Consider the following 14488-nt stretch of genomic DNA (forward strand, 5'->3'; position numbering starts at 1 on the left):
GCGGTGACAGAAACCTCTTATACAATATACCTTCCATTTTTCAGCTCAGATTTCCTTGTTAGACTTTAATTTACCAAATGTAGTCATTTCTCTCTGCCTTTCATTGAGACTTAAGCTCTCATTTCAATTTCAATTGTCAATATGTATTTTACTCCTTCTTTACATATTAATCACCCGATTTATATATGCTTGAGTCCCTATTTTGTTCAAAGATCTATCACAGATTTTAATAAGTTAAATTTATTTATTAAATATTTATCAATTTTATTTTATAAAATTTAAATAAGAAAATCAGCAAGATGGTGTTCAGCAATCATCTGAGCTAGCGTTTGATCACTTACCCTAGATCAGCCTATAGAGTTGAAAGATTGGCTTTTTAAAAAATAAAACAAATAAAAGTGGGGGATGTGTGTGTGTGTGTGTGTGTGTGTTTGAATGGGCCAAACTGTAACATTGTTACACTGCCAACAGCTTTGGGAAATGATTGGATAGGATGACTATTGCCAGTACTTTCTCTTTCTTTCAATAAAAAGACCAACATTTGCATTTATAAAAATAGGACTGAACATACCTATCACCATCCTGTTTCCAAACTACTGGATTGTAGCCTAAGTCCCCAGACATTTTGACTTCACACTCTTGGAAGAAAAAAACAAAATCTTTAAAAATGTGGAAAAAATGTACTACCAATGACTATTTTTTAAATTTGGGGCCCTCAGAAAGGAAAGAGAGGAAAAGAGAAGAGGGAGGGAAGGACAGCCCTCATCCCACAGCAGCAGCAAAGCAGATAGAAAGGGGCGCCCAGTTCTTCTGCCCTCGACTGAATGCAGGAATCACTAAGATGGCAGTTGCCTCTGTACGGAGAAAAGTCCCTGTGCTAAGTCAGCATGAACCTGTCATCCTATATTGTAATTAGTGCCCCAAAGAGAACTGGGCTATGCATTGTCTTTAAGAAACTCAAGCCCATATCTCAATTTTAATTGCCAAAATGTCAATTTAAAGGGAAACAGATTCTTCTTATGAAATGAAAAGACTCACTTGATTTCATCAGTGAATGCAGAATTTTGATTTCATCAATGAATGCAGAATACAAGCAGGATTTCTCCATTTCTCTCAAGAAATCTAGTCTCTAAAATTTATTTCTTTAAAAAAAAAAAGAGTCTAAATTTTAGTACTTGGCTCCTGGAAAAGTTTCACCATATTAAGCTACTCCAAGATTTCAATGTCAAAACTTATCACAAAGGACTTGAGTTTTATCTTGTTGTTCCAAAAGCCGATATTATGGAAACAGTCACAGAACTGAGGAATGAGAGCAGCTGCGATTTCTCCAGTGACCTGAAGTAAGGAAGACTTGAGAAATTCAGATATAGATTATTCAGCCCTGTGGTGTTAGTACGTTGTGGTTAAATCATTCATATTCTTTGAACTCTAATAAAAAATTCTCATCAAACAATGACATTTTCATCTCATCAAAGTTTAATCACAAGAGTATTGTAATTCTGATTTTCTTCACCTCAGTTCAAATTGAAAGTAATTGTCAGACATCATTTAATTCTAACCATTACATCCATTCTTACCTGTTCTCCCTCACATTATTATGGCCCATTGTGCTCTCCAAGAGGCATGTCATGTTTTTTCTATTATTCAAGCAGTTTTAAAAGAACTTTGTCACATACTTACAATTAAGGCTCATTTTAAAAAATAATTTGAGATGACAAATTAACATGAATGGAAAATGTTTTCTTGAAACACTAAGAGACATGAGGGGCAATAAATTCTAACTATTGAATTGTTTCATGTAAAAAAACCACTTAATTGCCTGAACTTTTGATTGTTTCAAAAACATTCTTTGCAATTTCCAGAATGATGGACTTAAAATGAATAAAAGCAAAGAGGAAAATACAGCTTGTTTAATTTTCTTCCATTGATGTTTTGGGAAAAACCTCCCTGCTCTAGTCCTGAAACATCCTGGGGTCTGGCTTAAGAAATGGGATAAAGTTTACCTGAGTGGAGACAGAGAGGATTGGCTCCTTCCCAGGGGTGGCCTGTGAGTCCTAATCACCTCTTCCAAGGTATATGGAAAGCTAAAACAAAATCCAAGAGGACTATAGGATTTGGGGATAATATACATGTCGTATTTTCTATGTTTTCCACAACAGACATGTAATACTTTTAGAACCAGAATGTAAAAAAATGAATGATATATTAAAAGAGACCTAAGAGGCCTGATTTAAATATATGGGCCAGAGGGGAACACAGGATATAATGTGGGGCCTTTTAGATAGTAATGCTTCTCATGTTTGTATCTATTTCAAAGGTCAGAAAGCTGCAACAAAGGCAGGGGTCATAAGCTCAAATTCTTGCAGGGGTAGGTAGGCAAGCAATGGAGTCAAGAAGTCCATGAAGAGACTGGGACAAACTGGGGCAAATTCAGCTCTGCAGAATTTTGCCACCAGAGTTCTTGGGTCCAGTGTAGCCTGATTTGATTTTTCAAACAAACTTAAAATTAAAAATTGTATATGAAGTCTCCAATTATCTTCAATTCTATAGTTTGCCAAATCAAAGACTTCTTAAATTCTTTTTGCCTCCATGCCTATTTCCTCTACGTTGGTTCAGACCATTGCAATAGATAACTGCATTAGCCTCCAGCCTCAATGGTTATCAAGAAAGGGTGACCTTGCCCACAAGGAAATACCCCAAAATGTCTGGAGACAATTTTGGTTGTTTCAATTCAGAGTGAGTTTCTGCCATCTAGATGCCAGCAATGCTTCCAGACGTTCTATAATACATAGAGCAGTCCCCTACTCCCAACAAAGAATTATCTGGCCTAATATGTGAATAGTGCTGAGGCTCAGAAACTGTATTAGTCCATTCTCATGCTGCTATAAAGAACTGCCTGAGACTAGGTAATTCAGAAAGGAAAGATTTAATTGACTCACAGTTCCACGTGGCCTGGGAGGCCTCAGGAGACAAAATCATGGCAGAAGGGGAAGCAAACACACCCTTCTTCACATGATGGCAGGAAGGAAAACTGCCAAGGAATGAGGGAAAAGCCCCTTACAAAACCATCAGATTTCATGAGAACTCACTCACTATCACGACAACAGCAGCATGGGGATAACCGCCCCCATGATTCAATTGCCTCCCACTAGGTCCTTCCCACAACATGTAAGGATTATGAGAATTGCAATTCAAGATGAGATTTGGGTGGGGGCACAGTCAAACCATAGCAGAAACCTTGAAACTGATCTACCTGCCTTCAGTTTTGCTTCACGCCAATTCATCTTCACACTGCAATCAAGGTTACCTCTTAAAAATGAAATAACCTTCCTTTAGTAAAACCTGGGAGATATTATTTGTTTTTCTACCCAGATCCCACTCACATACTTCTTTGCAACAAGAATCATTTTGCTTCAGAGAAAGATGTGTTCTCAGTCCCAGGGAGTCAATCATTGTTAGGCTTACTCAATGAGAATAACGTTACTGTCCTCCCCAGTGACTGATTTAGAAAAGAACTTGAGAATAACTAATTTACTGTGATTTGAGACAATATTTCTTACTTCAAAGGGAGCTCTGATAGGTTTATTTGCAAAGATGGCCATAATAATGTATACCATTCTTATGTGTGTGTACCTTTGAAATATGATTTTGCTGTTTTTCCCATCATGTGGTAAAATCTATTCTTAATTCCTCGAATTTGAGCTGGCCACTTGCTTCAACCAACAGAATGGAGTCAACTGGGTATTGTGTGATTTTGAGACTAGGCCTCAAGAAACCTTGTAGCTTGAGCTCTCATTGCCTTGGAACACTGCTTTGAGATTGTCATGTGAAGAAACCAAGCCTAGTCATCTGAGGGATGAGATCACATGCAGCAGGGAAGTCAGTTGCCCCAGCCATGAAGCTGAGGCCCCAGACCTATTAAGTAAGGTTATCTTAGAACCACACCACCCCGGCTAAGCCACCAACTGACAGGCTGCAGGTGAATGAGAGTCTAAGCAAGAGCAACAGAAGAACAGCCCAGCTGAACCCAACCCACTCTGCTGAGTCCCAGAATCATGAGCAAGTGAAATGGTGGTTGTTTCTGGACATTAAAATGTGATGTGGTAGGTTTCAAAGTAGTAATAAATAACTGATACAGAAACATATGGATATTTCTACCCTTTGGATGCTGTTGTGTAATAAAAGCAACATCCAGCTTTTGCAGCTATTCTGAGGGACATACTTGGCACCTGAGAAGAGCAGGGCAGGAAAAAGAAATGATCCTGATCTTTTATGTTGCCACAGAGTTGCCAAATTAACCATCTTACCTCCAGACTTTATTTATTTATTTACTGAGACCAAGACTCACTCTGTCACCCAGGCTGGAGTGCAGTGGTGCAATCTCGGCTCACTGCAACCTCTGCCTCCCAGTTTCAAGTGATTCTCCTTCCTCAGCCCCCTGAGTAGCTGGGACTATGGGTGTGTGCCACCATGCCTGGCTAATTTTTGTATTTTTAGTAGAGACAGGGTTTCACCATGTTGGCTAGGCCAATCTTGAACTCCTGACCTCAGGTGATCTGCCCACCTCAGCCTCAGAAAGTGCTGGGGTTACAGGCATGAGCCACTGCACCCGGCCTATTAATTTATTTTTTAATAGACAAGATCTCACTCTGTCACCCAGTCTGGAGTGCAGCAGTGCAATGATAACTCGCTGTAACCTCAAACTCCTGGGCTCAAGTGATCTTGCCACCTCAGCCTCCTAAGTAGCTAGGACCACAGGCATGCACCACCATGCCTGATTAGTTTTGTTTTTTATTTTTCTAGAGGTAGCGGCAAGAGGTCTCACTATGTTGCCCAGGCTGATCTCAAACTCCTGGCCTCAAGCAATCCTCCTACCTCAGCCTTTCAAAGTGCTGGGATTACAGGTGTGAGTCACCAGCCTAGACTTCTTGTTATATGATAAAACATAGTAAAATGAGATCCTTTATTGTTTAAGCTACTTTTGTTAGAGCTTCCTCTTCCTTAAATATGAAAGTGTTCTTCAGTATGAAAGTATTCTTCTTTGGATTTTCATTGTCCTTACGATAAAATTAAAGCCCATTCATGATCTGGGCCCTGCGAATTCTGTAGCTTCATATCTCATTTCTGCCCTTTTCATCATCCCTACCACTCCTCTGCCCATCACACTCATATTGAACTTCTTTTGATTCTTCATATGAGTCACTCTCTCTTTCTCTCTCTTCCCTGCCCCCCACCCTAAGGACTTTAACCCAATCACCACAATGCCATCACTCAACCTTTCTCACCTTTTAAAAATGTAGTTCTTCAGAAAACCAAACACCACATGTTCTCACTCAAAAGTGGGAGTTGAACAATGAGAACACATGGACAAAGGAAGGGGAACATCACACACTGGGGCCTGTCAAGGGGTGAGGGGCTAAGGGAGGGATAGCATCAGGAGAAATACCTAATGTAGATGACAGGTTGATGGGTGTAGCAAACCACCATGGCACATATATACGTATGTAACAAACCTGCACATTCTGCACATGTGCACCAGAACTTAAAGTATAATTAATAAAAGAAAAAGTGTAGTTATTTTATGCAGAATATATTTTAACAGCTCTGCAAAATTTGCCCTACTGATTATAATGCCCTACTCTTTCTACTCATTTTTCCCTCCTCCCCTAAAGGCAATCACTTTCACCTATTCTAACTATATATTTTGGTAATTACCTCTATGTTTCTAAATAATAGATTTGTGCTGCCACTTGCTGATTTTGTTAACTCTGGGTTTTAGACATTTATCTATTGACTTGACACTATTAAAGAAGAAAATTTATTGTGTTTCTCTCCCTTGTTTCCAACACGCAAATATATACATACACACTGAGCCATGGAGTTAACCCTGGTTTCTTTGCTTTCCTTGCATGAGTTTCCCTTTTTCCTGAAGTTAATAATAATATTAATTTTTGTTTTCTTAATTTTTTATGTATTTGTCAGTTCAACCTGCAAATCCTTCATCAGTTGTCTACATTTCCTCTTTAAAGGTTTGGACATAGCAAGCATTCTATCAGTTTTACCTTCCTAAAGAAACCTCTCTGACAGCCTTCCTGTTCCAACATGGACTGTTGGAGCTTCTCACCTGGTAACTGTCTGTCATCCCAGAATTTCCCGTCACCATCATCTTGGGGATTCCTTTCACCCCTCTCAAGTGTTTCTCATGTTCTCTACTTTCCTCTTCCTTTGTTTATCCTGAAAATTGATTTGTAGTTTTGCTGAGTATGGAAATTGTGAAGGCCTCTGGCTTCTAGTTGATGAGAAATCTGATGCCATTTATCTTTTTAATCCTGGATCCTCTCTTTCTTTCTCTCTCTCTCTGTTTCTCTCTCTCTCTCCCGCCCCTCCCACCGCCCGCCCGCCCCCCGCCACCCCTCATTTTTTTTCTCTACTGCATTGAAATTTAAAAATGATATGTCTTGGTTCTGTTTTCATTCATTTATTTTGCTAGGCATTCAGTGAGCTTGTCAATATAGAACACAAATCCTTTAATTCTGAGATATTTACTTGAATTAATCCTTACATCCTACTTTGCATTTTATCTACCTCTCTTCTTCAGCTCCTGTTATTCAGATATTGGGCTTCCTGTACTCTGTTAGATGCTTTACTTGGACATCTGATTATCCTTGGCTGTCTGCTCACATTTAAGTGGTAGAGACAAAATCGTCCAAGCAAAAGTGTGTGTAGAACATATGAACTGTGAACTTTAGGGTAACTGATTGGGCAGTTTCCCCAGCCATTAAGGTGGGGAAGACTTGATGTCAATATTTGCAGGTCTTTGTTCGTGGACTGGTCAGATTCCTCAGAGAAAGCTCTTCTGTCCCCTGCATGGAAGGTGAAGGCCTGGCTGCTGGACATCTGGAAGCTCAATGTGGGAAGGCGACTGGGAGATGCTCTCAACCTCCAGTTTTGTATACATGCACTTTATCTCCTAATTTTTTTAATGGTATCTCCATCTTCAACTGAGTCCAGTGTCTCTAAAAAAATAAATCCACCTTCTTCTGCCAGGGTTGGGAAGATCTATTGCCTGGCTTTATGAAGCTGGCAAGGTGATCTGGGAATCTGAGTACTTCAAAAGCTTTCCATCAATCCTCCTCATGTTAGTACTTCTAAGTATCCCTTCTGAGCTGTCAATCCTGAGGAGTAGAGTGTGTTGGATTTCACCTTTCTCTACTTTAGCTTATACTTCAGTTCTCTCTGGTCCTTCACTACTTACCCACCTACTTTCTAGGTTACAAAAGTTTGCAGCTATTGCCTTCTTTTTTGTTGTTCTCATCCTTTAGGGCTTAAGGCTTTTTTAAAAACTTGCTGTATAGTTGTTTTGTGGAGAACTTGGGAGGGAGTGAAAGTGTTTAACTTGCCAACCTTGCACAGAAAGCGTCTCATCTCTTCTGCCCTTGGAATAATGTTACTTCCTCTGAGAAACCCCCGAACCTAGGAAAAGTGCCTCTGCAACATGCCCCCTGTTAAAACCTTGTGTTCCTCCCACAAATATGTGGATGTGGGTGTGGTTGGGACCAAAACACAAATTTATATTTGTCTATTTGTGTCCCTATAAACTTTTATTCAATGATGATAATCTCCTCCATCTCTGTAAGGAAAGTTGGTGGATCCCCACAATTTTCTGCTTACATGAAAAAGTCCTATGATCACATTAACTCACAAAACTCAATTCACTGACTGAAATGTGTTCTCCCCAAAATATTAAACAACTCCTCAATATTTCTTCAAAGTTAAGAATTCTTCTGCTCTCTCTTGCTTAGGCCTACATTTGTCAGCTGCCTGCTGCCAGAGAGGGGTGTGACCAGCTTCTGCTCTCTCCCTACTCTCCTCTTTCATGATGGACAGCAGCACATTCAGCTATGGACAAGAAGGGAAGGAAGCAAACCGTTGGCAGATTTAACAAATAAAAATAGTGGTTAGGTGGCTTCGAGATATCTGGGTCTAGCAGCTTATTAGAGCTGAACTCTTTCCCTCGTGGGTTGGTGTTCTGTTTTTAATTTTTTGGAATTCTCATCCTTAGGGACTCTCTTTACCCGCAGTTCTCAAGATGAGAAGGGGATCCATTGATCTCTAAGTCCTAACATCAGCCCTCTCCCTTTGCTCCACAGCAGGAATCCGGATGACTCCAGTTTGGCCCTTTCTTCCATGAAAAACATTCACATGTCTTCTGATGAACTCTAGGCACGCAGGCTGATCCCTGTGCAACATCAAAGCAGTGTGGCATCCTTTCTGTCACCTTCTGGATTTCCCAAGGAAGAGTGAGACCCCAGTGCAAGGTTCCCCCTATTCCTAAAACACACAGAAAGCTCTCCAAGTGAACCTATTAAAGGATTGAGGGAAAGAAAATGTGGTGTTCTCCTCCCACCCTACCCCTTCGGGTAGATAATTAGAGGCTTCTAAACATCATTTCCTCCAAGAAAATCTTCCTCAAATCCTTCTTTCTGCTCTGCAAGCTTGTACAACCTTCATCTGAATGAGGGGTCCAAAGGTTAAAGAACTAGTCCTAGTGCATTCATTACCTTATAAATCCTGTGTCACAGGGAACTTTTTTCACATTGACTTTGATTTCTCACGTCCATTATGTCAATTTCTTGATCAAAACACAGACAAAAAGAGTTCATTTTCAAAATTCCTTTTTACTTCATTGCTTGTTGTCTCCACCTGCTAGAAAACTCACTAAGCATAAGGACTCATCAGAGCATCTCTACCATCCAGCACGTGCATAGCACATAGATGGCAATCTATAAATAAATATTGATTGAAGACTGAATGAATGAATGAGTTGGTCTTTACTGGTTTTCCCCAATGGGCTGTTACGTAACAAATGGTCAATTACTTCTCCATTCCCTGCCCAATAGAGGTATGAATTTTATCTTCAATTTGCAGATGTAAATTAAACAGAAAAAAGAGAATGCTAAGTCTTGAGGCAAGTTATTAATGAAGGTCTTTAAAATACCTTTTTCAAAAGATTTTAACATGGAATCAATATTCTTCTATTTCAAGCAGTTTAGGTGTTGCCCTGAGTAGACAGTCAAATAAAATATCTAACTACTGAGACAGTCCAACATCACAATGCCATAAAAATACACTTTTGTTTCATTTCTAAAAAGAAATTAAAACTCAATTAACATAAAATTAAGTTGATCAGGACTCTTATTGCTCATACCAAGTGAAACATGAAAAGTAAACAAATTATATCCTATTCTAAAATTTTATGATGCTATGATATGAATAGTGGAAAATAATTTGAACTTTTCAAATACTTCCAGCAAAATTTTGCAATTTCTAGTTAGCAGTTGGTACATAATTTATGTTAGAATTTCCATAATAAATGGTTCTCACCAGAATACTGAATTTGCTTTTAGTTATTCAAAAAGGAGTGAAACAGTCTATACAGGATCATAGGGAAAATTTTGGATCATATAAAGTTTACCTGAAGTAAATATCACCTAAATGTGTTTTCTTTCTAACTCTATTATTTGGAATTCATACATTTATTATATGTGTCCCTGTCTGCTTCCTAAAAGGATTTGAGGTAGATTTCAAGTTTTAAAAAGGATATCTGGGTACACAGGACAAAGACAAGAAATAACAAAGAAAATAGAAGGGTGATTGTGTATACAGAGTCAGAGATGAGATATTTGCTGCACTTCAGCACTAAATTTAGCTCTAAAATTTCTGATAATAAGTCAAAAGAAGAAATGTAGTGGCCTATATTAAATCTACCATAAACTAAAATATAAATACCAGCTTTTCAAGAGTTACTATTTTAGTTTTTGTCCTAAATTCCAGGAATAATTTGTCCTATAAGTCCTTATAAAATAATAGCTAGCATATATTGAATATTTACTGTGTGCCAAGTACTCTTCTAAACTCTTCATATGTATTAATAATTTAGTCCTCATAACAGCACTGAAAGGTAGATTATTATCCCCGCTTTACAGGTTAGAGAGCAAAGGCACAGAGAAATCAGTCACCCATGGTTACAGCTAAAACAAAGCAGCAATAACCTGGACCCACGCAATCTACTTCCAAACTCCTGCTCCAAATTGCCACACTGCATAAAATCCTCTTCAGTGACTCCACAGATGACCTAGAAAGTCTCCATTTCTTAAATCAACACTCAGAGCCAAGGGCATAATATTGAACCTAAAGCATTTTCACCATTAAAACTTAGCTCATTGAACTATTGGAACTTAGCTAATGACACACAAATTGTTCATTACTCAGTCCACTGTAGGAAACCTAAAGGAATAATAATTATTTAACTCAACATTTATTGAATGCTGACTATATAGCAGGCGTTGTGCCAAATAGCTTAGATGCATTATACAATGCAACCCTCAATCAAGCTTATGAAGGAAGTATCTATTTACCTATTCAATCAAAAATATTGACCACATACCTTCTTTTTTTTTTTTGAGACAGAGTCTCACTCTTGTCACCCAGTCTGGAGTACAGTGATGCAATCTTGGCTCGCCACAACCTCTACCTCCCAGGCTCAAGGAATTCTCCTGCCTCAACCTCCCTAATAGCTGGGATTACAGGTGTCTACCACTACACCCAACTAATTTTTGTATTTTTGGTAGAGATGCGGTTTCACCATGTTGGCCAGGCTGGTCTTGAACTCCTGACCTCAGCTGATCTGTCTGCCTCAGCCTCCCAAAGTGCTGGGATTACAGGCATAAGCCCCCACACCTGGCCGACCACATACCTTCTATGTGACAAATACTGTGCTAAATTGGGCCACAGTGGTGAACAAAACCGGAGCTAATCATGATCTCAAAAGACACAATTATGAACACCATAGTTCCAAATGTTGAAGTCCTGAAAATATTATTATGGAAAAATAATTTTAAAAATTATTTTAAAGATATTTACTTAACATTTTTAAAAGTGACTTTATTCGAGAAACATAAAGACACAACAGAATACTTCATAGGCCACTCTACACAATAAAATAGGCACTAATAATATTTTTGCAAGCATAAGCACTCAGGTATACTAATGATAGCCACATGGGTATAACAGTTATAAGCAGATAAACCATATTCATAAAGAAATAGGTAAGTGAAATATACATATGTATAGCACTATGATAATTGTGTGCACTCAGCTTGATAACTACAGTCAGCTGAAGTACTATGACAGACAACCTAAGTCTTTTGATGAGGTCAATCAAAACCTGTGATGCGTCACCACCACATCAGCACCACACCATTCACCCAAAGAGCCAAGAGCTCAAGAAATTTTATCTTTCACAAATGTAGATGGACAAAAAGGGCATCTCTTCATTTACTGAAGGAGTTTCAATGTTTTTACGTACATGCACAATGCTTACACACAAAGCCAATGCTGCAATAATGCACCTTTGTGGAGTTAAATTTACAAAAAACAAAAATGCATAAAATGAAGAACTCTCTAAAAGTCTTTAGACAATTTATAGCTCCAGTACTGGAATGATGCAAAGATTAAATACATAGCATAGCGAATTGTAAAAAATAATGCTGACAATTTAAAATTGTGGGGAAAAAAAAACTTGAAAAAAAGATAACAGCTAGAAATTAACACCTTTAAAAAGTGTATTACAGGGATAAATTATGGGAAATTGCACAGAGATAGTCCACAAAAGCTGGTCCACTTTCACAATCATTGACTATATTTTGAAGTCTTGCATCTAGATCTGGTGGGGTTTTTTGGGGCTTATTTTGTTTGTTTTTCTTTTAGGACATGGCTCTCTTCAGTGAATACATTCACATTCATTTTCTACATGGCTCTGCCCTTTCTGGAATTCTTCTACAATTTTATATACATTGACATCAGCGTTCCTATTCAATTTTCCCATCTTCTTCTGTGCTCTGCCTCTATGTTGTTTTGGGCATGCAGAAATCCATTTTACATGCACTCATACACAGACAACTGTGTTGGAAACAATACTGTGATCCAACAGCCTAAGCGTCTTCTTATCTTACTGTGTATATAATTATTTCCTCACCAGTCAGTAACTCCTCTGGCTTCTTCAGCCAAATATGGCTTTAATTTATTAAAAGTTCCTGCAGTGTCATCAGGCGGAAGAAATGCCAATGCTCAAAAATGACAAATTTTTAAACTAAAGTTTTTTCCTTGCCGTATCATATAACCAATCCATTCACTTGAATTTTCCACCAAATGCATTGAGCTGAGTGAGAAAGACAAACTTTATTTTTAACGACTAGAAATTCACTTTTAGTAGCTTTGAGCGCACCTAATTCCAAATCTGTGATTATGGTTTGGAAATTCAATTGAAATTAATTTCCTTCCGCATAAAGACAATAACAAGGTAATAGCTCCACCTAACACGTAACTGTATTTATTTTCAGAATTTTAGACATTAGGGATTTTAGACTTTTGGGAGTTTGGACTTTCAGAATTTCAACATTCAGGATTATGGCTTTCAGGACTGTGTCTTTTGGGATTATGATCCAAACCCAAACAAAAAAGGGTAGTGCTGGAGGCATGCATAAATTAATCACAGATAAACACAGAACTACAATAGAGATGCTGTGAAGAAAAGGCACAATGTGTTATGATATCATTTTCATTATCATTTTGAAGGGGCATTTGAAATGCTATCTGTGTGGGAGGTAAGTAGGTGAAGAGGAAGGAGGAAAAGCCTCTGGGATCTGAAAAAGCATGAAAAAACCCCGAGAGAACAAGAGCAAGAGTGAAAAACAGAGACAGAAATTAACTTGCCCAGCATCAAGAGCTATTAAGGGAGAACGCCTGGATTCAAGTCCAGGTGTCTGCCACATCCAAGTTCATGCTGTTAACCCTCACATTACAGTGCTCCCAATGCCCAAGGGTGTCTCTCTTATATAACCTTTGGGAGCTAAATGGCAGTCAGCTCAAAACTGAGTTTTTGAATAGCACTGCATGTGCACATTGAAGGTGTTCTTCCGGTATTTGAAAAAGCTCTCTCCATTGTGAGTTGCATCATTCTCTCACTTAATTTTCACTACTTCAATTACATGCATTGGCACTAAATTTTTTTTTAATGTATAGTTAACAGTAAAACTGATTTCACCCAGCATTAAACGTTGAGTATGAATGTCTTAGAATGAGAGTGAAATGGGCAACATGGATCATGCATCCTGTCAGTTTTATCCCAGCCAGCCTCTCCTGGGGAGAGCCTCTCATTGAGAGATCCAGGGCTCTGGGGCTTCTGGACACACATTCTGCAACATTTTCCTTAACCATAAACTGCATTTCCAGAACAAGCACTGTCCTTTCCACCCCCACGCCCAAGTGCAGGCGTCTGTGCCCTCTACCTGGGCGGTGCCTCCACCCCTCTTCGGCCAAGCAGATTCTCTGAACTTCTACCCGAGGGCTGCTTTTCCTCACCACTGTTCATGCTGTGTCTTCACTGTTCTGCACAAACTGGCTGCGTTACATGTTTGTTCCCACACTAGACCTTGAGTTCCTCAAGGACACTAATAACGCTCCACAAGCGTGTCTTCCTAAAGCCCAGCGGATAGCAGGTCTTCAATAATTGTTTGTGAATTGATGAGAGAAAACATATTTACATTGATAATCTGTCTATCCAGGGTATTCATGGCCTTCGTGTGGCCAGGGAGAGACTCTGAGCACACCAGGCATGTCGACAATGAGCTTTCTTTTCTTATCCGGAAAAGATTCCAATGTTGAAAGGAATTGCTTGTCTGTTAACAAGTCTCTGGTCAAAAGGCTCACAGGCCAAATTCTAGACTCTGGTTAGAGCCTGAAAGACTGTACCCACCAGTGTACTTGCCACGTAGGGGTTGGGCACACCCAAGAGACTGCACCCCCACACCAACCATGGTAATTCCCAGGCTACAGTGTGGGAGGGGCAGGCACCAGAAATGGCGAGGCATTGCCTGGGACCCCAGAACAAACATTTTGGAGTTTGTGCTAAGAATGGGCACTCTGGCCAACTGTGGTGGCTTACACCTGTAGTCCCAGCACTTTGGGAGGTCAAGGCAGGAGGCTCACTTGAGCCCAGGAGTTTCATACCGGCCTGGGCACATATCAAGACCCCGTCTCTACAAAAAAAATAATAATAATTAGCTGGGTGTGGTGGCACATGCCTGTAGTCCCAGCTACTTGGAAGGCTGAGGTAGGAGAATCACTTGAGCCCAGGAGTTCGAGGCTGCAGTAAGACATATTCCCACCACTGCATTCCAACCTGGGTGGCATAGCAAGACTCTGCTCTCTCTCTCTCTTTCTCTCTCTCTCTCTCTCTCTCTCTATATATATATATATATGACATTTTTTGATGAATTTTATGCTTAAGGAGATCTGCATTCTGATCTTTTAGAAGTCAAGGTTAAAAACAACACACTGGGGCGTTGGTGGTGGCGGTGGCCGCGAGGAGAGAGGTCAGCGGGGTGCCTTCGTTGCATTGTCTGAGAGAAAAGGCATCTCAAGGCGG

Source organism: Macaca nemestrina, chromosome 19, assembly GCF_043159975.1.
Source record: "Macaca nemestrina isolate mMacNem1 chromosome 19, mMacNem.hap1, whole genome shotgun sequence".
In the NCBI taxonomy this organism is placed as follows: Eukaryota; Metazoa; Chordata; class Mammalia; order Primates; family Cercopithecidae; genus Macaca; species Macaca nemestrina.